Source organism: Desmodus rotundus, chromosome 4, assembly GCF_022682495.2.
Source record: "Desmodus rotundus isolate HL8 chromosome 4, HLdesRot8A.1, whole genome shotgun sequence".
Lineage (NCBI taxonomy): Eukaryota > Metazoa > Chordata > Mammalia > Chiroptera > Phyllostomidae > Desmodus > Desmodus rotundus.
The window spans coordinates 116,349,565-116,374,809 of record NC_071390.1 but is presented as its reverse complement, the minus strand read 5'-3'; the positions used below and the strand labels follow the sequence as shown (position 1 = coordinate 116,374,809).

Sequence of the window (25,245 nt, the reverse complement as noted above, 5' to 3'; positions counted from 1 at the left end):
AGCTGTATGGGTCCGACTGAAGAGCAGAAAGGTAGTATATACTATAAAAGGATATGCCAATTTTGTTTATTTACACGTAAACCAACGGCTTAAGTTAACCACCATTTTCCTTCGAACACTCTATGGCTGTGATTTGCAACCCTGGTTTGCACATCAGAACCACCTCTGGAACTTAAAAAAAAATAGCAGTGTCTGGGCCCAGGAGAGAGTCCTCCACAAAGGGAGACTCAATCACGACCAGCCACGCCAAAAACATACCATGACCTCGTAAAGAGGGAAGGCTGGTGAGGACCGTAAGAGCCACTTAGCCCACACATCTCCTCTCCTCCATCTCCAAGACCCAGCAGCTGAACCAACCAACCAGCCAACCCACCAGCCATCCACCCTGCACCTCTGCCCCCTGCACCAGCCGAGCACCTCTGAGCCAGCACCGAGTACCAAGGACACATGGCGGACATTCTGGTGGACCTGCCCTCAAGAGCTCCCACTCTAGTGGAATGCATACCAAGGAGATTTAAGTTACTTCATTCTTTAAAAAAGAAAAAGAAAAACCTTTTAGAACCTTTAAAAAGTTCTCCCAAGCAATTTCAGTCAATGTTATTGAACTTAAATCCTTTTAGCCCATAGCTTCTCCTTTAGTCATCAGAGAAGAGTGGTGCCGTGTTGTGTTGCATTGAAGGAACTGGTAAAAGCCTTCTCTAAGTGAGGAGAAAATTATACTAGTTTACATTTTTAAATTTACCATCTTCCTTCCCAGGTTCAAAAATTCTAGTTTGTTTAATTTTTCACACAATCTCTCCAGGTTTGTAAATCCACACCCCCTGCCTGCTCAATATTTCAACTAGCAGGCGGCACCCCACCCAACACACGGACCTACTCAACAGCTTGCTCAGGTAATCGACCAATCCTGGCTCAGTGCCACCCGTGCCCACATCCTCGCACTGGGGGACTGTGTGTTCCCCAACCAAAAGGTGGTCCCATCAGCATTCTGGATTTCATATCTTTTCTTTCATTTTTTCCACCTGAAACAAATGCCCATCACAGGATCGGGGGATATAACAAGTGTATAAGGGGAGTCTCTTTCAGAGAGTATTTAGTCTTTCTATAAAAACTAAACCAAGATATATTAAATATTAGTGTCGCATAACATTGTATACTGATTTAGAACTAAACTATATGACTAGTGGGGACAAAAGGTTGGACAGTATGTAAGATTTCATTGAAGCGAGTCCAGAAAAAAGGGTTTGGCCAGGCAGTTAGCAATGACCAAGCAGGACATTTGGAGGAGCACCAAGGGCCCACAAATGGGAGGATCAATGGAGACGCCAGCCTGGCTGAACCAAGGAGGACTCAGCCTGTAAACAGCAGAATACGAGACTGAGCAGGTAGGAAGAGCAGTTAACACAGGGCTCTGAAACCAGCTGTGGTCTACCTGTGACACTGCCAGGGAGACAGAGGTGGGGCAGGTCCCTGAGGAGTAAGGCATGATGGAAACTCTTTTCGGTCGTGTGGATGAATCACAGCCCATCAACTCTCTGTCAGAACCTATGATAAATGCCTGACACACCAATCAATTATTGTCAACAAGAACTTCATCGAGGTTGTTCAACCACTTCCACTCCTAACATCAAAAATCACGTCAAGGAATGCCAAAGGCCAAATACATTTACAAATTAGGAATTCAAAACTGCTTCCACCCACTTCCCTGGGCTTTTCATGCCCAGGTTTGGCCACCCACAGAGCATATTACTGTTCTGGGAGACACTAACAAGACATAAGCATAGAGAGCCAACTATCAGGCCACCCAACTGGAATGTTCTTCTCTGAACATTTGACCATCGACCACATGTCAGGCATGGTTTTTTGGCAAGTTTGAGTCAAGCCTAAAACGTAACAAAGCCTTTGATTCCCTGTCTTACAAAAGAGTTATGTAACCTTGTGAACACAGAGTACACAAGAGACAATCTGAGTTCATTCTTCTATTAATTCATCAAGTATTTACTTTGTGTCCTAAGAGGTAGGTACTGTTTAAATAGAGCAGAATTAGCAACTAGCAGCAAAGAAAGCAAAGCTCCTGCCCTTGTGAAAAACCTGCATCATGGGGGGCAGGCAGACAATAAGCAAGTGAAGAAAAATGTATCAGCTATTAGTAGGTACTATGGAAAAAAATACAGGTAAGGGAATAGAGAATGGCAGGCTATGCTGTTTTGGAAGTTCAGGGAGACACCTGAATGGTATTTGAACAAAGATTTGAATGAAGGAGGGGAGCAAGCCATGTGCTATGTGGAGTTCCATTCCAGACAGAGCCACCAGCAAGTGCAGAGGCCAAGGCCAGAGGCAAGGAGGCCCGAGGGCAGCAGCACAGGAAAGATGGGAACAATAGTCAGTGTGGAGAGAAGGATTTAACTAAGATGGTGTCAGTCCTGTCAACTAAGAGGCCGTGTTTAGAACAGGCACAGGGAGCAATGACTCAGAAGGATATAGTACAACCCCTCCAGCACTCGCAGGACCACGTGGTAAACAGCGTGTGCTTATCTGAGGGGTAACACTACCCCCTCAGAGTATGTGCAGTGGGGCGACATGGACAATGTGTACTTATCTGAGGGGTAACACCATCCTCTCCGAGCATGAGCAGCAGAGAGACATAATCAGCACATGCTTATCGAGGTGGCAAAGACACCATGTGTTATTCAAAGGCCGATGCAGCATTACATCGTACAAGAATATGAAAGCAAAGGCCTGCAGTCAGACAGCTGACACGGCTGAGAGAGAGCAGGGCACACAGCTGCTCCTATCGAGCCTGCTCTAGCTGACTCTGCAGTCTCCGCACACTGCCTCGCAAGACGCCAACCGGCTGCCTCCAGGACCCAGGCTCTAATCTGGACCCTTGGACTCAGGTCTGTTATCCCCCGATTCTCCTGTGTGATGTTACTGCTGCTTGCTTCTGAGTGATTATTGGTGTTATTATAAATTTGGATTGAATCTGCATTAATAAAAGCTGAGTGAACAGCATAGTCACCTGTGTTAACTCACTGTCGTTCTTGGTGCTGCGTTACCTGTAGGGCTGGTGGCCGTTTAGGTGGCCCAGCACTTTCTGTCCCTAAGGTCCAGGTCAGATGGCCTGAGCTGGGGCATCTAGGGCTGCCTTACAGGAAAAGACTAACCGTGAAGCATTTGCTCGCAACAATCAGGAACCAGATTACGGCAAGGATTCCAGGTTTTCTTCTCAATACCACAGGCAGGCAAGAGTAAACCGCCCTTGCAGTTTATGGTTGTAGTAATACACTAATGACGCTCCTTGCTCCCTACTTAAGACTCTGCAAATCCTTCCCGGCCCAGACTACTACAGAAAAGACAACGACAGATCCAAGAAATAACTAAATGCAAAAGGCAGTTTCAATAATAAAAAAGAAGAAAACACTAGGTATATTTAGAGTATATTTCCTAGACTCCAAAATGCTCAACTCATAAAATCTGATGGATATTAAATTAGAGTATTTGCAAATTTAATGATGACTTTAACCATTAGGGATGCCCCCAAGTAGAATATTTCATTGGTTTAAGCAGAGGACAGAATGACTTTTTATTTTCATTTTTATTTTTAATTGTATCTTATTGATATGCTATTACAGTTGTCACAACTTTTATCCCTTTGCCCTCCCCCAGCCAGCACCCCCCACTCCCTCAGGCAATCCCCACACCATTGTTCGTGTCCATGGGTCATGTTATAAGTTCTTTGGTTATCCATTTCCTATACTGAATTTTGTATCCCCATAGCTATTCTGTAACTACCTATTTGTACTTCTTAATCCCCTCACCTCTTCACCCATTCCCCCACGCCCCCCTCCCATCTGGCAACCATCAAAATGCTCTCTGTATCCATGATTCTGTCTCTCTTCTTCTTGTTTGCTTAGTTTGTTTTTCTAAATTCAATTGTTGATAGATATGTATTTATTGTCGTTTTATTGTTCATAGTTTTGGTCTTCATTCAGATGACTTTTTAAAGCAAAGCAATATTAGTAAAGGCAATTAAGTAGTTTCCCATCACAATTTACACTTCAAGGTGGGCTGTGCCTTTTGGTAAACAGTCTTGGGAGACACCGCAAACTCCGCATGTCACTAACGTACTAACTGAAGGCACAAAACTGTAGTTCGGCTGGAAATGTCAAAGTGATGATGTTCTCATCTTTAAGATGGTAAGTGTAGGGTGTGAAACTGCTAATTTCCTACTTTATGGGTATTTCGTAGCTTCTGTAGACATCTTACTTAATAATCACATAATTATGTCATAAGGAACATAAAACAAAGTACCAACAACGGATGAAGACCTCCGTTTCGGGAAAACAGACCATCGGCAGACTTGGATCTTGTCTACCGAGAGAGCACAGAAGGCTTAATGCGACGACACTTCAGTACAACACAGCATCGGCAACCTAACAGTGCGCAGACATCCCTTCTAAATCCAGCAGTCACGGCAGGAAACCAACCCCCAGATGTGAGCTGCCCTTTTCGTTTCTCTGAAGCCCCTTCAACCTCTAGCCATAAATGATAAAGAGAAACACACAACTTGCAAAATGACTCAGAGACAATAACTGAGAGGTTAACTACATGCTAATTTCCAAGATACTTCTCCACTTCTCCTAGATGAGAGTAACTCTATTATCACTGTCGGACAAGATCCTTTTGTCTTACTCAGATGAGTTAGTACTTGCCCGAGGTGTGACACAAATGAGGAAAATCAAATCATGTCTCTGCAATAAAGTTCAGTAAGTAATGCTTTTCTGGAATAAGTCTTGAATAAATTTTCTGTAATAAATCAATTAATTGCTATTAAAATAAAAAGGGAAAGTTCTGAGGCTTAGAACAGTCATAGAAAGGGTACATTACCCTATTAAATAAACAAAAACTTTAGGTGAAAAAAATGAAACTTTGTTACCACTTAAACACTGGGGTTTTACTTATAAAAGGTGGTCCATGAATGAGGGAAACATCCTATTTAAGGATGTCTTTTATAGACATCCTTATTTCTGTATTTTTAAAATAAGAAACTTATTTTCCTCTGGTTTTAGAATGGGCTGATCACTGGAAATTTGGAAAATATGGAAAAGAATAAAGAAAATTAAATATAGTCCAAAAATGCATCACCAAGCATATTCATATTTTGATATATTTTCCTTTCGATTAATACACACACCTGTTCATTTTTTCGCAAAACTGGGATCATACTGAGTAGACAATTTGTTTATTACATTTGTAAACATTTCATCTGTGAGAAAATACTTTTTAAATATGGTTGCATAATATACCGTTATATGGATGTGTTGTAACTGACTTAACTATTCCTCTCTGTCCTATTCAAAATGCAAGATAAATTAATGAGTTTTAATGTAACAGAGTAGGAGAAAATCTTTGTTATGGTTCCAGAATCCACACTGTACCTAACCTTTAAGGAAACTACCAGCTGTCAAGTTTGGGTCTGGCATCTAAGAAGAACATCCATAACTATCTGAAAAGGCTGTTTCAGTGCCCCTGCCTTTTCCCAACTGCATATCCGGTGAGACTGGATTTTCTGCATACAATTCAAACAAGAAGAACACAGCAACAGACCATGCAGAGAGAGAGGAGGGCCCAGCTATATTCTATTAAAGCTGATTATGAAACATGCAAAATAATGCCACTCTTCTCACTAAATTTTTTATATTTTGAAAGTTATTTTTCATCTAAAAAATCATTAAGAGACTTGTACAAATGCTAAACAATGTCATTCATCTCACTATTTTGTTTCAGAATGTTTATTTTTCATTACAAATGATCTTTTTTGTATGTAATGTTTATTGTTATTTTTGTTAGTTTTAAGTGAATTTTAAATTTCTCTGTTTTAAAGCCTAACACAGTCAATATCAACAGATGTAACAACAGAGAAAGTTCCCTGGGCCCTCAGCTATGACGTTCTAAACCATGTAAAGGAGCCCTGAGATCAAAACGTCCGAGAACCGCCACGCTGTAGAAAAAAGGATCACTTTAACAAATAAATTAACCCATGTATTATTTTGTTTGCTTGTCACTAACTTCTGCTTAAGGCCTCCAAACACTTAACATATTTCAGCATTCTATTACCAAACACGTTTTAAAAAAGCTATTGCAAGGTTTAAAAAGTAAATATATCAAAGTACGTCTGAGTAAGAGCAGAGAGCTTCAGATGATGGATGGTACCCGGTACACGTGTATCTTCCCTCCCCCCAGGTTTTTACTCCCTCCCGCCAAAACTGCACCAGCAGTTCTGGGAGCTCTGCAGGCTCCCTTCCACCTGCCCGCTCCTAGAACTCAATGGAAATAAGAAAACACCCATTTAGTTCCTGTTTACTTTCTAATCAACAACAATGCAATCAAAAGCCCAAAACCCTAATAACACTATAGATAGCCCTAGTATCTCAAGAACAAAAATTGTAATATGTCATATGTCCTGTTTTTCCATACCATACAGTTTCTACAAAGGAATCATACAAAACAATCATAGTTTCAAAAAATCAAGCTAAGGGGAAAACACGCATTGAAGTGCATATTTATTGAGTGTGTAGTAGGTGCCTGGCACACTTCTCAACACTGCAGATAAACAGGACAAAACCAAGTCCCTGTTTTCATGATGCTTTTGTTCAAATGGGGGAAGGAGATATTAACAAAGGAGCAGCAAGAAAGTACACTGGGTTTTAATAAAAGGAGCCCAGGAAACCCTGAGGACAGGCTGCAGAAGTCTAGGAAGATCGCCAGATTGAAATATAGCCCCAAGGGAGAACTCTCCACATGGACATGCGGCGACTCAGACTTGAGGTATAAGCTTAACGTCAATCAGAAGAACGAAGGGGCTCAAGAACAGGGATACATACACGTGAAAATGCAAACTCACCTGGGAAGATGGCGAAGCACCTTCCCAAGTGAAGACACTGAGGAGGAACGAGCTTGGTGGACCAGAGAAAATAAAGTGGTCAGTTTTAGACACACTGCATTTCAGGTGTCCAGAAAACACACACGTGAACATGGGAAGGAAGCATTGGACACAAGTGCTTGAACTCAGAAGAAAGATATGGGCTAGATACATAGGTTTGGGAACCAAAAACCCACAAGCAACTTGCAGCTACGGAAACTGCTGCTATTCCTCAATAGGGTGATAAAGGTGCCCCCGAAATCCCCAAATATAAAAGAGTGGTAAAAAAAGAGGAGTCTGTCACTTCTCCAAGGAGGACATACAGAGGGTCCAGAGACATATGAAAGGATGCTCAACATCACTATCCATCAGAGAGATGCAAATTAAAACACAATGAGATGACCATCGTTAACAAATCAACAAATAACAAGTGCTGATTGAAGAAAAGGGAACCCTTATACACTCTCGGTGGGAATGCAGACTGGTGTAGCCGTGGTGGAAAACAGTATGGAACTTCCTCAAACAACTAAAAATGGAACTGCCTTTTGACCCAGCGATCCCACCGCTGGGATTATACCCTAAGAATCCTGAAACACCAATTCAAAAGAACCTATGCACCCCAATGTTCATAGCAGCACAATTTATAATAGCCAAGTGCTGGAAGCAACCTAAGTGCCCATCAGCAAATGAGTGGATCAAAAAACTATGGTACATTTACACAGTGGAATACTACACAGCAGAGAGAAAGAAGGAGCTCCTACCCTTCATTCCATGGATGGAACTGGAGAGCATTATGCTAAGTGAAATAAGTCAGGTGGTGAAAGACAAATACTGTATGATCTCACCTATAAGTGGAACATAATCAACAAAACAAATAAGCAGGCAAAACAGACCCAGAGACATGGAAATAAAGAACAAACTGACAGTGACCAGAGAGGAGTGGGGAGGGTGATAATGCAGGAAGAAGGGGAAGGGGCAAGTCAAGGAACATGTATAAAGGACCCAAGGACGACCAGGTGGGGAGTGACTGTGGAGGGGGGCATGCAGTGGACAGGGCAGGGGAGAGCAACGGGGGGAAAACTGGGACAAATATAATTGAACAACAATTTAAAAAAATTTTTAAATTAAAAAAGGAAAATTAAAAATAAAAAGGAAATCCAAGAGAGTAATGTCTCAGAAGCCGAGAGACACGAAAATGTCTCAGAAAGGAGGACATTCTCAGCAATGGTAAACTCAGTCAACAAAACTGCTGAGTGATGAAGTGAGAGACCAGGAAGCGCCTTCTGGACTTAACAGAGAGGATGGCCTCCCTGCAGGGGGGCTGGCTTCACAGGCAGGCATGGGCCCTTCCCAGTCCCCACCCTCAGATCGACCCCGCACTTCATTGAATGCGTTGCTGTTTCTGTGTTGAAAATCTTAATAACTTTTGAACGAGGAACCCCACATTTCATTTCGCGCTGGGCCATGCACATTATGTAGCCAATTCTGCCCAAGTTTCAGTGAAGTAGAGATAAAGAATACAAATAGAATATAGTGGTTTGAGGATTTTAAAAAATAGAATATTGTGGTTTAAGGAGAAAATGAGGAATGAGCCGATTGAGACGTGTGGTGAACAGACTTCAGGTAGCCCCCAGGATCCTCATCCCCTGCTGTGCACCCCTAGGACAACCCGCCACCCCCAAGTGGGCAGGACCTGTGAGTCACTTCTAGCCAAGAGAATGTGGAATACGTGATCAGATATCACTTCCATGAGCTTGCTAAGGTCTCTGTCTCTCTCCCTTGCCATCTGTGGAAGCTGTCACAAAGTAAATAAAATCCCATATGACATGGAAGTGCAAGTGACCTCCAGGAACTGAGACGACCTGAGTCCCACAACTGCAAAGACATGCATTCTGCCAACCTGAGTGAGCTTAGAAATGGATTCTTCCCCCACTGAGCCTCTTACGAGACCACAGCCCTGGTGCACATGTGGACTGTAGCCTGGGGACACCCTGAAGCACAGGACCCAGATGAGGTGGTCCTGGATTTCTGACCCGCAGAAACTGTGAGATGATAAATATGTGTCGTCTTAAGCCACTAAGTTTATGATAATGTGTTATGCAGCTGTAGATAACAAGTGCAAGCCAAAAAGTAGAATACTCCTCTTGCGAAGTTTAAATGGAAGGAAAAAATGGCAGCCGGAAGGGGAGGGTACCAGGGAAGGCTGCCTTCACGGTGTTCAGTTTCTGTTCTATGACAGGTGAGACCAAGAATTTGTAAATCCTTATGAGAAAGAAATACCAAGGTAGGGGTCGACATAGGAGGTGGGAGAAGATTGCTGTGGAGAAACTGATTTTTAAAAAGTGAGGGGGATGCCTCTTGTACTGTAAAGAGAAAAATGAGCAAAGGGTCCGGGAGCAAGCAGATTTACAAAGGGGCAGTGGGAAGAAGACAGAATGGCCTTCGCAGAACGGTCTCGTATTGGTAGTGGAAAGGTTATCTGCTGAGGGTGAGGCACAAGTAGGAGGGACGGGCTGACTACGAAATGGGAGGTGTAAGAAGTGTGGAGAAGGTTGAAAATAGTCATTATGCAGACCAAGAGTACTGATGAGGAAAACATTTAATTTCCAGGCAGCACTGACGCCCCATGAAGTTGGGGACCAGGTCTTGATAATGTGACTTTTCTGTCACATTTATGTGACTTTCTCTGGCAGTCCAGGAACAAAGGTGGAGATGGTGGGTCCTCTCATCCTCCAGTGCTGGGATGTGCTAAGATAGTAGATGGAAGGGAATTTGGTGTGAGAAGTTCATCGTGAAAATGTTGCCCACGGTACTGGAAGAGTAGAGGGGAGACATGCCTGACATGCAGGGTGACAGCAGGAGCAAGGGACTTGGAATGGACCTGGAAGAGCCAAAACCCAAGTGGCTGATGTTACTTGGGATAGTCTGTCAGATGAACTAGAAGGACAAGAGGTTCTAGCCAGCCAGTGGGATCTCTGAATTTCAGATCAGAAGCAGTTCCTGATATTCACAAGGCCTACAACAGTCACTGAAAGCCCCCGGGGCTGGGGAATACCTCAGCCCCAGGCAAACCGGGTTGGTGTGAAAACTGAAAGTCCTGCATTCAAGAAAGCCCCGCCCCCAGTCCCAGGCAAACTGAGACTTGCTGGTCACCCACTTTGGGCTACCATTTAACAAATATTGATACCTGGAGCAGATCACCTTCCAGGTGCCAACATTGTCAACAAAGCAGAGGACCAGTAGCGACAGCACTGAGTAGAAGACAGAACCTGACTGAAATGAGCAACCAGTGGGCAAGAAGAAAAAATGTAAAAATCTGAAAGTGACCATGAGGAGAGGGGCCCTATCCCATGTGTGGAAGAAGGCTCACTCTCCACTCACGAGGGCCCCCAAAGCAGCCAGCTCAGACAGCCAGGATTCAGTCAGGACCAGCAGGTGAAGACTTCGGGGGAAGAAGCTGGCTGAGCGTGGAGCAGACTCAGAGCGCACAGTGGACAAACCTGAAAGTCTAGGGAGAGAGGGGGAAGCACAGAGCGGTCCTAGTAGGAAAGTCCCAGGAATCCCAGGGCTGGAGGATCCTGCAGAGGTGACTTTGGGGGGAATGGGAGTGGGGTGGGAGGCGCACCCCATGTGGTCTGCAGGGTGGATGGCTAGTGACATACTAAATGGCCACGCCAGGGAAGCTGGTATCCCGTGACGTCTGTGGGACACGAGGGTAGGTGTCATTTTACACACCGAGATGGCTATTTGGTATAAAGACTTGTATTTATCCTGAAGAAAGAGATTAGGACTTTTCTGAGCTCCAGAACGAGTTTCTCTGGTCTTTGTCTAAAGCTCTTTCATCTTGGAACTCAATTCTGTTTCACAAATCATCATCTTTGTTCTGATGTTCAAACCTCCACCCAACCCTAAGATTCTCCTTGAGTCTCTCACATTTCACTTACACACATGTGTGTTAATTGAATCCAGAAAATCCTCATGAATTTGCTAATATAACTGTCAATAACTAATACGAAAGAGTACCAAAATATATTTCTTGATAATAAAATGCCAAAGGAAAAAAGGGGAGGGTTTGGGTTGTGCGTTATGATGGTGAGCTGTGCTTTCCGTTGTGTGTGTGTGCATACCACCTGGAGATTTAGTCCTCGGGAAGCCAGAAAAACTCAGCAATAAAACATTCTGTATCAGCAAAAACTTTTTGGCATTATTCGGAAAAAATATATACCAAAAAACTCCCCCGACTCCAGAACAACTCAAGTACTTCTTTTCAGTCTAACCTTGCTCTCAAACTTTGGGGAAGACAGAGTTAAGCCAGGCCTGAGAATGCAGGCCCTAATCAAACAAAAAAGGACGGTAAACTCATAGGCCACCAGGAGACAGGATGGTTACTGGATAGTTAGGACCTAGAAGGGAAATCAAGGGCCCTTTGCCTTCTCTCTCACACAGCCCACAAGTTCTCTCTCCCAATCTAGCCCATCGATTCAAGGCTGGGCTTCGTGAAGGAGAATTTGGACTGCGCCTCGCGGTTTCCCAGTACCCAGGGGAGTGACAGAGTCAGAGACACTTCCCAGCCTTGGCCCAGCAGGCAACCATGCAGGCTGGGCCAGCCAGGGGCATGCCAAAAACCAGAATGCAGAAACTGGGGCAAAACCCCCACCAACCAAGCCCATTTTCCACAAACGCCTTTACCAATAAATAAATATTTCTAAGCCATTTTATTAGCTACAGAAGGGGAATCCTTCTGTAAATTAAAGCTTTCAAAAGTGAAGTCAGTATTAAGATGGCATTCATCACTGCATACAATACAATGTAGATGAGAACTCATGTTTTTTCTCCAATGAAAAGACACTGCAAACGTAGTATGTCCAGATCAATATTACGCTGTCACCAAGCATTTGTGCACACCTGAGCCAGGCACACGGAGTATGTAGCAAGGCAAGCCAAAGCCATGGTGAAATCCTTATCACACCACAACGAAGAGAACATTTAAATACCTGTTCTCATTACACAGAAATTAATGTTAATAGGGATTCGACGTATTGTCTCCTTAGTGGACACCAAGAAATCATCTTTCCTAATTCCAACCAAGCAATAAGAAGCAAATTAAACTGAGGGCATATCAGAGTGCTTTGTTGTTGTTTTCACATATTAGTGTTTCTTTATATCCACAACCACTAGGGAGAAGGTGAAGGCAATGAACAAAACAATTTCAAATCAAGCGCTATTTTGTTAAAATGAGTGACTTCAAAATACATATAAGTCCTATAATTTTCATTGGATTGTCACATTTTACCAGAAGTAGATATCTTTAATTTAAAAAAAAAAGCACAATTTAATCATCAGGATCCCATATACTAAATGAAACATAGCATAAAATAATGATGATAAAACTTAACATAAAAAGATTTTTTTAAAGGTAAGCAAAAAGGAGCTCCTGACAGAGATGGTTGGACATTCGAAGAAATCTGACGGAAAAAACAGTTTGACTGCAGACAGCCTGTGGGAGAGTTCTTAGCCTGGCAAAGACGTGATATCCAAAACTATACACAAGGTGCAACTAGTTAGCCTTTTATAGATCTGCTGTTTATCAAGCCCAAGTTCAAGTTTATACATTTAAAGGACTTGATTCTTCAGTGACTAATAAACATATCTCAAGGTCTATTCTTACCTCTTGTTCATACTTTAATCATGAACATTCAAAGTTTTAAAAAACCATCCTGTAGTAAAATAAAGTTTGCCTCACACTTGTCACCTATTTAAGGCATAAGCGACAAAAGGTTACACAGCATGAATACTAACCTCTGGGTATTTGCAGGCTCCTTGTTCAAGGCAACAAATAAAAAGATCACAGTAAGAATGCACCTCCCAACAGTCAGAGTTCCTTCTACCAGTGAAGAACACCCAAAACAAGCATTTACCACCACCCCTCCCCCAGAGATCTCTTTCTGGAAACAAACAAACAAAAAAAATTCAGACTTCAAGTTCAAAGGGATACACTGTAGCAACTTCATAAGGCATAGAAACGAGAGCAAACAATGAAAAACAACAAACTGTTCCAACTCTAGTACCAGCTACGAACCTTCCAGACCAATGGAATATGCTGTCGTAACTTCATAAGGCACAGAAACAAGAGCAAACAATGAAAAACAACAAACTGTTCCAACTCTAGTACCAGTTACAGACCTTCCAGACCAATGGAACACGCTGTCTCTGGCAGCACAAGAATAATGTAGTTATGCATTACACATCAATTACTCTGCTTGAAAGCAAACACCCTCCATACAAGTTAACTGAAATGTATTAATGAAAGCCAACATTTCCCCCTCTGAATCAGCTCCCTCATTAACTGGTGTGAAAACGCACACATAAACATGTCAAATGCACTAGGGACTCGGCCGGCCTGCATGTGCACGGTCCCAGTCCCACACCCCCACAGCTTAACCATGCTCCAGTCACCTTTCCAACCACTTACAAACGCCGCTCCCCAACCGGAGGAGGTGGAGTTTTAATACTCATTACAATGTCACGGCAGAGCCTGTAGCATGCAGGCTTTCAGACAACTAAAACTTGCACTCTTAAGGTTAGTAATTCATGACATTACAGTCCACTCATGAAATACACTGAGATTTTTCTTTTTTGGTTTAAGTGTTTCAGAGAGCGTGGAAAAGCCACAATCTGGGGAAGAAGGGCCTGGAACTCTAGTCCCAATTCTGTCCAACTACCCGTGTGCCTCTGAGCTGACCACCTCTCTAAACCAAAGGCATTCCCTTCCAGTTTTAGACTGTTACTAAATTAGTAGGAAATATCAAATCTAAGTTGAGGGCAAGTGTGTGAAATTACAACTGCAGAGGTGCATACAGACACAGATTTAGTGAGCTCACTGCAGGTGTGGCCCAGCACACCCCCACTCCTGCCCCAGGCCTGAGGAGGCACAGCGCACGTGGCCTTGACCTGCCCTGGCCCTTGCACGGGTGACGCAGCCCTTAGCCACTCGGGGCCCTGGGGAGGAGGAGGACCCATGGGAAACCCTGAGAACTTTACAAACAATGCTGTTAGGCTCACATAGGATTCACCTGAATGCCTTCCAAGGGCATCACTGTGGACACGTGATTTAAAAAAAACAAGTAGGCAGGCCCTGCTCTTTCTCCCTCACTCCATCCCTCCCACAACACAGGAAAGACTGTGTAGCTCTCAACATGAAAAATTTCATAAGACCTGCTAGATACTTAAGAGTGCAACTCTACCCTGCCTGTAAAAGTGTAAAAAACCCAGAGTTTTTAGCACAGCACACACACACGTTTCACAACACAGCTCTGATCCCTAATGTGCGCGCATTTTCTTCCGCATTTTGTGTTCGAAACTGTTGCCTGAGACCCACAGTATGACCAACAGACCCACTGCAGAAGGAGGCAATAAAATGTGGCACAGGAATACTCTGGAGTGCCGTTCAGCCGTAAGAAGGAATGAAATTCTGACACAGGCTACAGCGTGGGTGAACCTGGAAGGCCTTCTACGAAGCGAAACACTGTGTGAGTCCGCTTACATCAGGTACCCAGGGCAGGCCAATTCACAGACAGAAAGCTGAATGGTGCTTCCTCGGGAACATGGGAAGGGAGACACAGTTATTTACAGGTGTAGAGGTCCGGCCTGGGAAGAGGAAGAACTCAGAGAAGCGGTGATGATGGCTGCAGGACGGTGTGAATGGATTTAATGCCCCTGAAGTACACGCTCAGAAGTGGGTGCGATGGTAAATCTTGTTAGAAAAGCGGTCCACAATTGGGAAACTCCCCTAAAAATGAAGGCTTTCTATACTGTGTGATGTAGTGCAATCAGCACGACTGGGAAGAAACACGTGCAGTAACATTCGGCAGCACTAGTGTGAGACCACAGAAGATACATATTGGGCTCTGCCCCTGGCTGCTGGCACCGGGGCCCTGAAACCCTTGTGGCCTCCTAAGTGATGAGAGTGCTAGGAGCATCTTTTGTTCTAACACAGCAACTCTGGGCAGGTTCCTGGATGGGGGCTCTTCGCCAGAAGGACCAGGCCGCGGTTAGAAGCTCGGTCAGCTCTGTCCCCCTCCCATTCTCCGGAGAGGGGAGGGGCTGGGGACTGTGTTAATAACTGCTCGTGCCCACGTGCCCACGTGAGGAAGTCCCCACAGAAATCCCAACAGGAGGTTCGGAGAGCTTCCGGGCTGGTGAGCACACCCACATGCTGGGAGGGTGACGCGCCCCAAACCCCACAGGGACAGGTGCTCCTGAGCTCAGACCCTCCCCGACCTTGCCCTGTGTCTCTCTTCATCTGGCTGTTCATCTGTACCCTTTATCGTGCCCTTTACTAAACTGTAAACATAAGTGTTTCCCTGAGTTCTGCGAGCTGCTCTAGCAAACCATTCAAACCCAGGGAGGGGGTTGTAGGAACCTCCAACTTGTAGCCAAGTCAGACAGAAGCTGTGAATAGCCTGTGGCCCTACTAGGTGAGATGGGCATCTGAAGAGGGGGGAGAGGCAGTCTCTTGGACTGAACCTTCACCTGTGGGAGCTGATACTGTCTCTGGCAGATAGTGTCAGAACTGAGTTAAATTGGAGGATGCTCAGCTGGTGTCCCAGAGAATTGCTTGGTGTGGGGAAAGCCCACACCCATCTGGTGGCAGCAGAGCAGAGGTGTGGCAGCGGTGTGACAGTGAAGGAGGGACATGTGAGCAAAGACTGGGTGATTTTTTTTCCTAAAACAATTAGGATCCTAATAGTGTACTCAACTTACACTATTAACTCTTAGTTTTTTCCAACTATAAAACAGGAATAAAAATGTTTACTACAAAATTAAAGTTGTAATGCTCAAAAAATACTTCTTAATGAAAAAGTTGAGAACACTGTAAATTTAGTTAAAAATAGAAAGTATCAGATCACTGAATAGCAAAGGGATATTTTATTAGATTAAATCTTCCTAAAGTATTGATATTTTGATGTGTCTCTTGCATCAAAAACTGGGGGGGAGAAATTAAACACTGATTTTAAGCAGTACATCAAAAAGAGTATAATCATGTGAGGCTTTTTTTGATCAAAAAAATTATTTCTTTTTAGAAACTTCCATTTGAACACACGCTGATTAGTATCAGTGTTTGCCCATGCTTTTAAGTTGAGATCTGAGGAATTTAGCTCTCTAGAGGATGGGAGGGGCCTTGTTCTCTCACCCTCTCCCAGGTCCGGCTTCCCCTAGGCCCCGCCCTTCACCTTACCCACAGCCTGTGCTATAGGCGCAGACACCGCAACCCGCGTCCACGGCAGGCACTCTGATTAAGTAGGCCCCATGTTTTTATCACAACGGTGAGTAACAGTATTTTACAATCCAGTTTTCTGTTCACATACCCCTTCAATAAAGCTTTTCTTTTCTCCAAATAGACATTTCAGGCAATTAGTATTTCTGTGGCTGCAGCAGGCCAGGAAATACAGTGAGTGAAACTAAGTTTTATTAAAGGCACTAACACTAGTAATACCACCTAAGGATGATTCCTTTTCCCCCAGTTCTTCCCAACTGAACTCAGTCCTACAGCTGACACCTCCTTTTATGTTTAAATCAGGCCTCATGGGGATCTCACTCTAGGCCCGGAGGTGGGACATGGGAGTCCAAAGCTTTCTTTCAAGCAGAAAAGTTCACGAAGCAAAATGGCACCAACTTCACTTCCAACAGAGGGAGCAACTAGTTTCTCCAACATATTTGTTAACTCGAAGCGGGTGCCTAGCCGCCTTAATTAGATACAAACTCCCTCAGGACAAATTTCCTGCAGACCTACCCATGCCCGGGACGCTGGGTCTTTTATCAGTTTAATAAACATCACTTGGATTAATACACTCCACAAACTCAATCCATTTCATTCATCTTTCTTCACTTTGCCAAATGTCTTTGAGTAATTTTTGCAATGTACAGTGAAGAAAAATCTAGAATAAACAAGTTCCTTCCTTATTGTGGATACGCATTTCCTTTGGAGATTCTGAAATCATACCACTAGGTTATATATAAATATTACGAGTCCTTACTGAGGGGGATGAATCCATTTCCAGCCTGCCAAGAGATGGGATCTTGCCAAATGGTTCACTGTTGGGTCCTGGCTATAAAGTATTGGTAAAGAATAGCATTCTTCGTTTAGGATCGATAGCCCATAAGGAGGCATTGACAAGGCAAGAAAACACAAACTGCATGCTCTGTTACTAGAAAAACTTATTTACTTAGGAATTCTTGTTTAGCAAAAGAAAACCATGACTATTTTAGAGAAGATTTTCTATGAATTTTCACAGGCTCCTCAGGAAAACTCCAGTAACAGTAACAACACCTGGAAAAGACCTAACTACCCGCTGCATTTACCATTAAGCCCAAGTCACGAAACAAACTGATTTTCTAAAGGGAAAGATAGTTCCTTAATTGCTTATGAATTACTAATTTGACACACCAATTTTGAAAACCAGTTTGTTAGAATGTAAGCCTCTCAAAAGGAGGTTCCGCTAGTTAAGCATCACTTGTAAACAACCATATCAACTAGTGTACACCTTGGAACACAGGAAGGCACTAAGGTACTGAATGAAAAAACTCAAATCCTTTGGAAATAGCAAAGCTTAAGAAATTGCATTGTAATACCCAAAAGCCAGTTATCTGGTTTGCCTGTAAGAGTGCATATTTAGTTTAAAGCCCTCGAGTGAAAGTAACCAAACCTGCAAATTGGAATAAACCTGATAAAAGCCAATGAGATATTTACCTCAAAACTGTACTCTGATTATTTATAGGTCCCTCCCTCCCCACCCAACTGGCAGCTGAGCTAAAATTGCTTCCCTGAGCTTATCTGCCAAAGAAATGGAAATTCTACCTAAGCAAACACAGATTTTTCTGTCAGTAGCATTACTCAAGTAAAAACACACAAAGGCAACCGAATTTCAAAACCAAGTTGGCTACTCAATACCTTGCATTAAGAGATGAGGGGGGAATTAAATTGTGCCATTCTCTAGTTCTTCCCAGAGATCTGGAGTACCTCAAAATAAAAGTCACATATGTGACTAGATAAATAGAAATTTAAAAGTCAAGGCCATACTACAGAAGAAACAGCAGAAGTGTGACACGTTCAAGCTAATATAATTCCCAGGCCTGAGTATAAATGTGGTTTTAAGCTTCATAATAGCAAGAACAACAAAAAAGGCTATATTCTTTCCGTTATCAGGAAAAATCAGCATCCCATCTTCCTTCTCAAGAGAAAGAAAGAAATCACGGCACATCACAGCACGAGGGTCCAAAAGGATGTCCCCACTTGGGACCTCACACACAAGGACCGATGATGAGAACAGGGGGGACACTATCCTGTGCCATTTACCCACAAATAAAGGTTCATGGGCCACATGGCTATTTTCTATTAAAAACAACCTGTTAAAGGCCAAAGGCAAAGGATTATGCCTGGCCTTTAATTTACTGGCCTTTAATTCATTTTAATTTACCGAAAGGAAGTGCAACCTGATCCTCCGCACTGGCATCCAAAATATGGCCTCATACAAAGATGAAATTTAATATAATGAATTCTGCAGTTTCCCTCTCAGATATTTTCTTCCTACTGAGAAGACAGAGGACTCGGTAGTCCTCGATGGTTAAGGGCTATGGGATGCAGACCCTGTGTTGCTTTGGAAGTACAGTAGGAGAAGCCATTTCACCTGGTAGGACACCTGGGGTCACAGGAACCACTGCTGTAAGGACACGGCAGGGTCCCCGTTGCTGGAAACACGGGTCCCGAGGACTCTCATGTCCTGGTGGTGGGGGAGGGGAGGAGGAAGATGGGCAGGAACAAAGGACGCACGCTGTCTGCACTAGGTCTGGTAGAGTCAGGAGGACATACGAAGCTGGTAAGAAGGTGCAGCAGGTCAGGGAGCTGCTTTGAAAGGGTAACAGCGAGGCCTCTGAGTATCTGGTATGAGCTTTCCCGAGAGCAGATCTGGAGGGCCCCACAGAACCTGGGCAAGCGTGAGCTTGGCTTATTTAGGAAAAACAGAACAGAGGCCAGTGTGGCTGGAGCCGGCGAAAGAGGAAAGTGGTTGGAAACTAGGGCAGGGAGGTGGCAGGGGCGAGACCACTTCTGCTTCACTCAACACTTGGAGACACGGTTGATATAGGTCTCATTTCCATGCCCCTGGGCCTACTGGGACCCTGAAAGATGGAAGCATCCCCTGCATCAGCCTTATAAAGCCACTGAGAGGGTCCCAGGGGGCATCTAACTTGGACTTCACCGGCAGCTGTCCACACCAGCAGCAGTTTTAAAATCAATGCCCAGTTGCCGTAAGAGGACACGCTACAGGGAGTTTAGGACCATGGTTTCAGATTGTGTAAAATGCCTGACAGTTTCAGTCTTGGCTTCAGTCTCACACATTCTTTGTGACAGCAGTTAAAATCCCACATTATGGCACAGCAGACTAGAACTCTCCAACCCTAGAGCTCACCCTCATCTTCTCACTTGCCGCAGGTTAAATCTGGGTTTCCTGGGACACCCCTGTTTCCAATATTCTCCTCTGCTGTCCCCAGAATCGCACACACAGTTCCCAAACAATAGACTCCACTCATGGGGAGAGAATGGCCAATGACCGAACCTGCAGGAGACAGCTAACAGTTCTCCTAAGGACAGTACCAGAGTCCTGAGGTATATGGTTTTATCAATAACATGCCCACATTGTTAAACATTTTATTGAATGCTAACTATATACAGTAATGCACTAGCCGGGTTTCTGTAAAACCCCGTAAAGTGTGTACTATTATTATCCCCCTTTTACTGATGAAGCTAATAAACTGCAGACCCAGAAGGTAAGCCCAAGCGGCCTGACCCAGAGGCTGCCAAATCACACTACTTCTCTACTGAAAGGAATGGGATGGAAAAGAATTGCTCACTGACAGAAGTTACCCAGGGACAGCCGGAGGACTTCCTCTTTTCTTTTTAGCTAATAAGGCAGTCTGTGTGTTAGTTAACATCCAGAATCAAGACTCTTTAAGGAGATATAAGAATCTTTAAGTAGATTCTTTCCCTGTAACCCAGAGCTACAGGGAAAGAATCTACTGTTTCTTAGTGACAAGCGACATGAAACACAGAACCACAGTAAGGACCACAGAACTCTGAAAACAGGATGCAGGTTCACCTTCCTCAGCCTGCAACCACCCACCCGCCAGCTGCCCTTCTCTTACAATTTTACATTTTCATCGGTGGGAGGTCACAGGCTTGTTGCATAGCTCTCTATCTGCTTTATTTTTTTAAGGGGTCACAGAAGTTGTGTCCTGACACCCCACCCAAGTCATAGATATGGTGGGTAGGGATGGAGGAGGAAGAAAAAGATCAGCCCAACCAACCTGCACATTTACTTGCCAACATCAGATGCCACAAAGGAAGGGGAAAAGTTCAGAATGCAACTCAGCAACAGAAGGAACGGAAAACACACGAACACACCACCTCCCCTCCCTAGAACCATCTTCTGCATTTGGTCAGGGCTGGGACTCTGCAACGCACCACAGGGCTGCTTCTTGGGACTTAGGGTCCAGGGACACAATACGAAGTCCAAGACAATGCTTTCCCCTACAAAGATCTGTTGTGGTTACTGTGTGTGAGTGTATGCATGAGTGTGTGTGTCCTGTGTGTTTCCGGGCAAGTCCTTAGGAGGGAGGGCTTTAAGCTGAGAAAGTGGCGCTGAAATGATACAAAGGTGGAAGTAAGTGAGGCCTCGGCCGCTGGCACACTGAGTCTGAAAGGAAGGCTGATGGAAGAGGCCAAGCCCTCGTGGCGTGCTTTGTGACTTCAGGACTGCAGCCAACCCAGGCCCGTCTAAACAGACAGCAACCCTCCGGTCCCACGCTGGCCCCTCAGTGTCCCAGCTAGAACAGCAGCAGTAATTAGGAAGAAGTTCCGATTCTCCAGGGGATGAGATTAGGATGACACAGCCCCCACCCTCAGAGTTTCCCATCAGAGATGGAAAAACACAATGCATGATCAAGTGACCACAGAGAAATCCAAGGTGGAAAAGTACTTCCCAGCAGGGCAGGCGCGTGCTGCTTCCTCATCCCAGGGCGCTCAAGTGCTCTGGCCTTTCACTCCATTCCATCACAGACAAAGCAGCCTGCGCGCGCCACGGTCCAGTGCCACGCTGGCGTCCAAGTCAAATATCTCATGCGGCACCTCAAGGAAGAACATTAACTCTTTTTTCGGGGATTGAAGCTCTTACCAGAAGGGACAGAGGACCCAGGCCAAAGGGAGCGTGGGGGGTGTGTTAGCAGCAACACCAGGATGGCACCCTGGGCCCTGCTCACCCCCACCATACCTACCCCTAATCCCTCATACCCCATCTGCCAAGAACCCAGATAAGACTTCCCAAAACTCTTCTAACCAGGCTGACCAGTAAAGGAAGGCAAAGCCTTCTCTCCCTCTTCCCTTCCCCTTTCCCTCTCTCACCGGTTCCTGCCACCGAGGGACAGGGTAGGTGGGGCCACTGCACCCCAGGGCGCCCAGGGGAAGGGACAGAGTCTCCCGAGAAGCCCAGGCAGAGAAGCAATTACAGATGCTGCTGGGTGTGACTGTATTAAAGTTTACAGCATTAAGCAGATCACTGCCAAAACCGACAGACACTGAAAACATAAACAAGAGAGAAAAGAACGCTGAGAAATGTAATACGGAAAATTCTTCGGAGTTCAAATACTAAGGAGAGAGATGGCAGCTAAGCTCCCCCAATGAGGCAAGCCGACCTTAGGCTTAAGATAAAACCTCAAATCAGACAAAGCTGTGATGAGGATCTTTATCCATCACCGTTACCTGTACCATGGGTGTGTACGTGGTAGGAGGGGTATGTTATTTGTCAACAAGACCAGGTCTGGCTGGACAGAATGTGCAATAGGCTCCACTGATAATTACCTGGACAAAAAAGATAGGAACCAAGCTCATCCCAGACAAAACAGGAGGTGCACCTGCCTTGTGTGTGAGGCACCGGGATGGACCACTCTCCTGCCATTAACTGCTGACCCAGAACCCCTCTTGTTTGGGGGTGTGGGGAATGCCCTCACCCAGCAGTCAGTTCCTACGTACACAGGAGCCCGTGAACTAACAAATGAACTGAGTGAGAACCTTTCCTCAGCCTCACTGTGAACTCCTGGCTACTGGTGACCCACTGACCTGATTTTCTCCTCTGCTGGTTCAGATTCCTGACCCACAGCCTCACTCTCACTTCTAATCACATCCTCCTCCTTCCACGTCCATCCTGGCCTCTGAAAACCTACCTCCTCTACAGAACACTTCTTTGTTTCTGAGAACCCTGCCTGCCCACACATTCTAAACCTCTGTTCACCTTGGCCATTGCTGTGGGCCAAATGTTATTTCCCCCAAATTCAAACGTTCAAGCCCTAATCCCCAGTGTGATGGTTCTTGGAGGTGGGGATCTTGGGGGTGTTTAGGTCATGAGGGTGGAGCCCTCATGGGTGAGATCAGTGCCCTTGGAAGAAGAGACATGAGAAAAATGATCTCTCTCCACCATGTGAGGACACTAGAAGACGGCCACCTACAAACCATTAAGTGGGTCCTTACCAGGCACCAAGTCTGACAGCCCCTTGACCTTGGACTTTCCAGCCTCCAGAACTGTGAGAAATAAAAGCCTGTTGTTTAGACCACCCAGTCCATGGCGTTTCTTGCAGCTAAGACAGACATCTATACCTTTGAGCCCAGTGGTCTCTCTCCCACGCTCCACCTGGCCCCAGAACTCCAGCTTCGGCCCTTCACCCCCAGCTTCCTAACCCAGCTCTCCATGCTACCAGTGCTTCTAAGACAGGCTCAGCAATACAGGTGTAGCAGGCCTGAGGATGGTACAGGCAAAAGAGGCACTCTTCCTAAACCTGGGGCGAACCCTAACAGAGTCCTAATGGAATTGAATAGTTTCATTCCCCTGGGTGAGTGAAACCAATCATGTATGACGTCGTATCCAGACGGCAGGCAGGGGGGCGGGGCACACACAGAGAACACCACCATTCGTTAGCGTATGTGCTGGCACCGTGCCTGGAGCTTTACCTGTGCTACCTCCCTAACATTCACATCGCAGAGACGAGAAAACGAGCTCAGAGAGGTAAAAGAACCTAGCACATACCACCAGGTCCATCTGAAATCAGGTGTGTGTTCTTTCTAGGATGCCTACGATAGAACTAATAAATGGTAACAAACACTTGAAAAAGCCTTGAGGGGCATGGTAATATGAAAAGGATCCTTACAAAATCATGAAAAGAACTCATATATTTATTTAGAAATATATGTTCATGCCCTGGCTGGTGTGGCTCAGTGGACTGAGTGCCAGCCTGCGAACCAAAGGGTCGCCAGTTCGATTCCCAGTCAGGGCCAGGTCCCCAGAAGGGGGCACATGAGAGGCAACCACACATTGATGTTTCTCTCCCTCCCTTCCCCTCTCTCTAAAAATAAATAAAATCCTTTAAAAAAATAGAAACATATACTCATATACTCATATTTATTTAGAAAGAAATCATGTATGTATTCACTTAGTGGACAATAGACCACAATCAGTAAAGACAGTTCTCATATATTTAAATAAATACCTAGGCTTTTGTTTATGCTATGAATAACTATATTAATGTTTAATGCTTTTAACACTTTGTATTAACGTGAAGAACACACATGTAAAAAAGAAAGTTTTGGAGGATGACAGAATTGTATGAGGTTTTCTTTAAAACATTATTATTTTCTGCAATACAATCATCACCATCATCCCAGTAACGAGGAAGTTTTTGTTTTTGCTTTTATTCTTTTGTGGTGGCAAGTGAAAGCACAGGTGGGAGGCAGGGTGAAGCAAGGCAGGGAGAGCAGAGAAAACTGTACTGACTTAGGAGGCAGGAAGAGAGTTCTAGTCCCAAATACGCACCGAGGAGCTTGGTAAGAGCTGGGTTCCTCAGCATCCCCGAGCTTCCCTTTCCTCTGCGAATCTGAGAGCTCCGAGCTCGAGGAGGCCTCATCCCCACTCAATCCCATGACTATTGTGAACACAATAGCAGGCTCGTGACTGGAGTGACACACTTCAGAGAAACCGTGGGTGTTTATTTGAAGAGGACTATCAAATGAATCACCCATGACTAAAAAATAATTCATCTCCATTTAAAAAGTGATGTTAACCTACAGGATGTCAGTAGAAAGAACATCTTACAAATATTCTGAAGAGGCTATAAATAGGCAGTATTTGAAATTAGTCAGCTATGTGCCATGGCTCACCAACGAGCACATGTATGCCACACGGCACAGACTGCGTTTGCAAGCTGTTTGGTTTCTAGCACAAACGGGGAGGGGGAAAACCAATCTCGGTGGATCCAGTCATTACAGATTCCAGCTGTACTGATGAAACAGGAAGCTCGTGAAGAATCGCAATTTAGAAGCCTTTAAAACAAACAAAACGAGAAAACCTACTTTGGGTATATACATGGATGGCTGCAAAGCCAACTGTTCTTGTTTTACACCAAGTTGTTTAAAGTAACCAGTGGTCCAGAGTACGAGAGACATCCGAGGGGAGATTTCCCAGGACTTGACCAGAGTCCACATTTCCCCCTCTGTGTACTCATTTAACACCCATGACAGAGTACAGTGATCACGCCCGTGGCACCCACATCAGGCTCCGTGTGGGCAGCAGGGACAGAGGGAAAGGTGAGTGTACCGGTCTTAGGAAGTAAGAGGCTGGCAACCCTCAGAAAATCAACACCTCATCCTGTTTTCAGAGGGGTGACTTCTCACCTCCATGGCTCCCCGCCCATCACCTTTCACACACTTGCTCCCAAAAGCCGACTTGCTCTTTATGAACTCTTTACCACAGGGCTGCCCAGGGTGCCCCTGAAGAGGTGGGGCGGGGCGGGGAGGGGGGTGGGGAGGTGGAGAGGAGGAAGAAGATAAAGAGAGCAGGAAGCTCTCACGTAAGACACGTTTGCTTTCCAGACCCATCACAAGTCAGTTCTTTGGTGATGTTTTCAATCTTTAAAGGATAAGTAGTGATTTAAAAAAAGAAAAGAGCCACCAAAGGAATTATTTTTAAAGCTTTGGGTTGGTACAAGGCATTTACAAAAGAAAGGAGCCATCAGTTCAAACCTACCTAGACATTTTTTAACAGTCCTGAACTACCACCCAAAAACTCTTTAAATGTTAGGAAGCCAAGCAAAATTACTAGTTATTTAAATACTTATCATAGCGAGTGTGTCACTTTCCAGTAATAATTTATTTACAATAAAGTAGAGCTGGTCTGTTTAACATAGATCTTTAGAGTGCATGGAAGGCCCTGGAAAGGCAATGCTTA

At 44.7% G+C, this 25,245-nt stretch overlaps 1 protein-coding gene and 1 long non-coding RNA gene across 4 annotated transcripts in view; one reads left to right on the top strand and one right to left on the bottom strand.

Annotated features, from left to right (window-relative positions):
• Positions 1-25,245, bottom strand: part of FAM107B (family with sequence similarity 107 member B) — a 197,368-nt gene that overhangs the window by 37,182 nt on the left and 134,941 nt on the right. The window lies entirely within an intron of this gene.
• Positions 1,799-9,955, top strand: LOC123478455 (uncharacterized). Of its 2 annotated transcripts, none has more exons than XR_008426618.2 (3): positions 1,799-2,897; positions 4,064-4,196; positions 4,294-9,955. It is a non-coding gene; the product is annotated as an uncharacterized lncRNA (long non-coding RNA). The 2 variants fall into 2 exon arrangements; XR_006653659.3 differs by lacking the exon at positions 4,064-4,196 and having other exon boundaries at positions 1,803-2,897; positions 4,294-4,766; positions 5,885-9,955.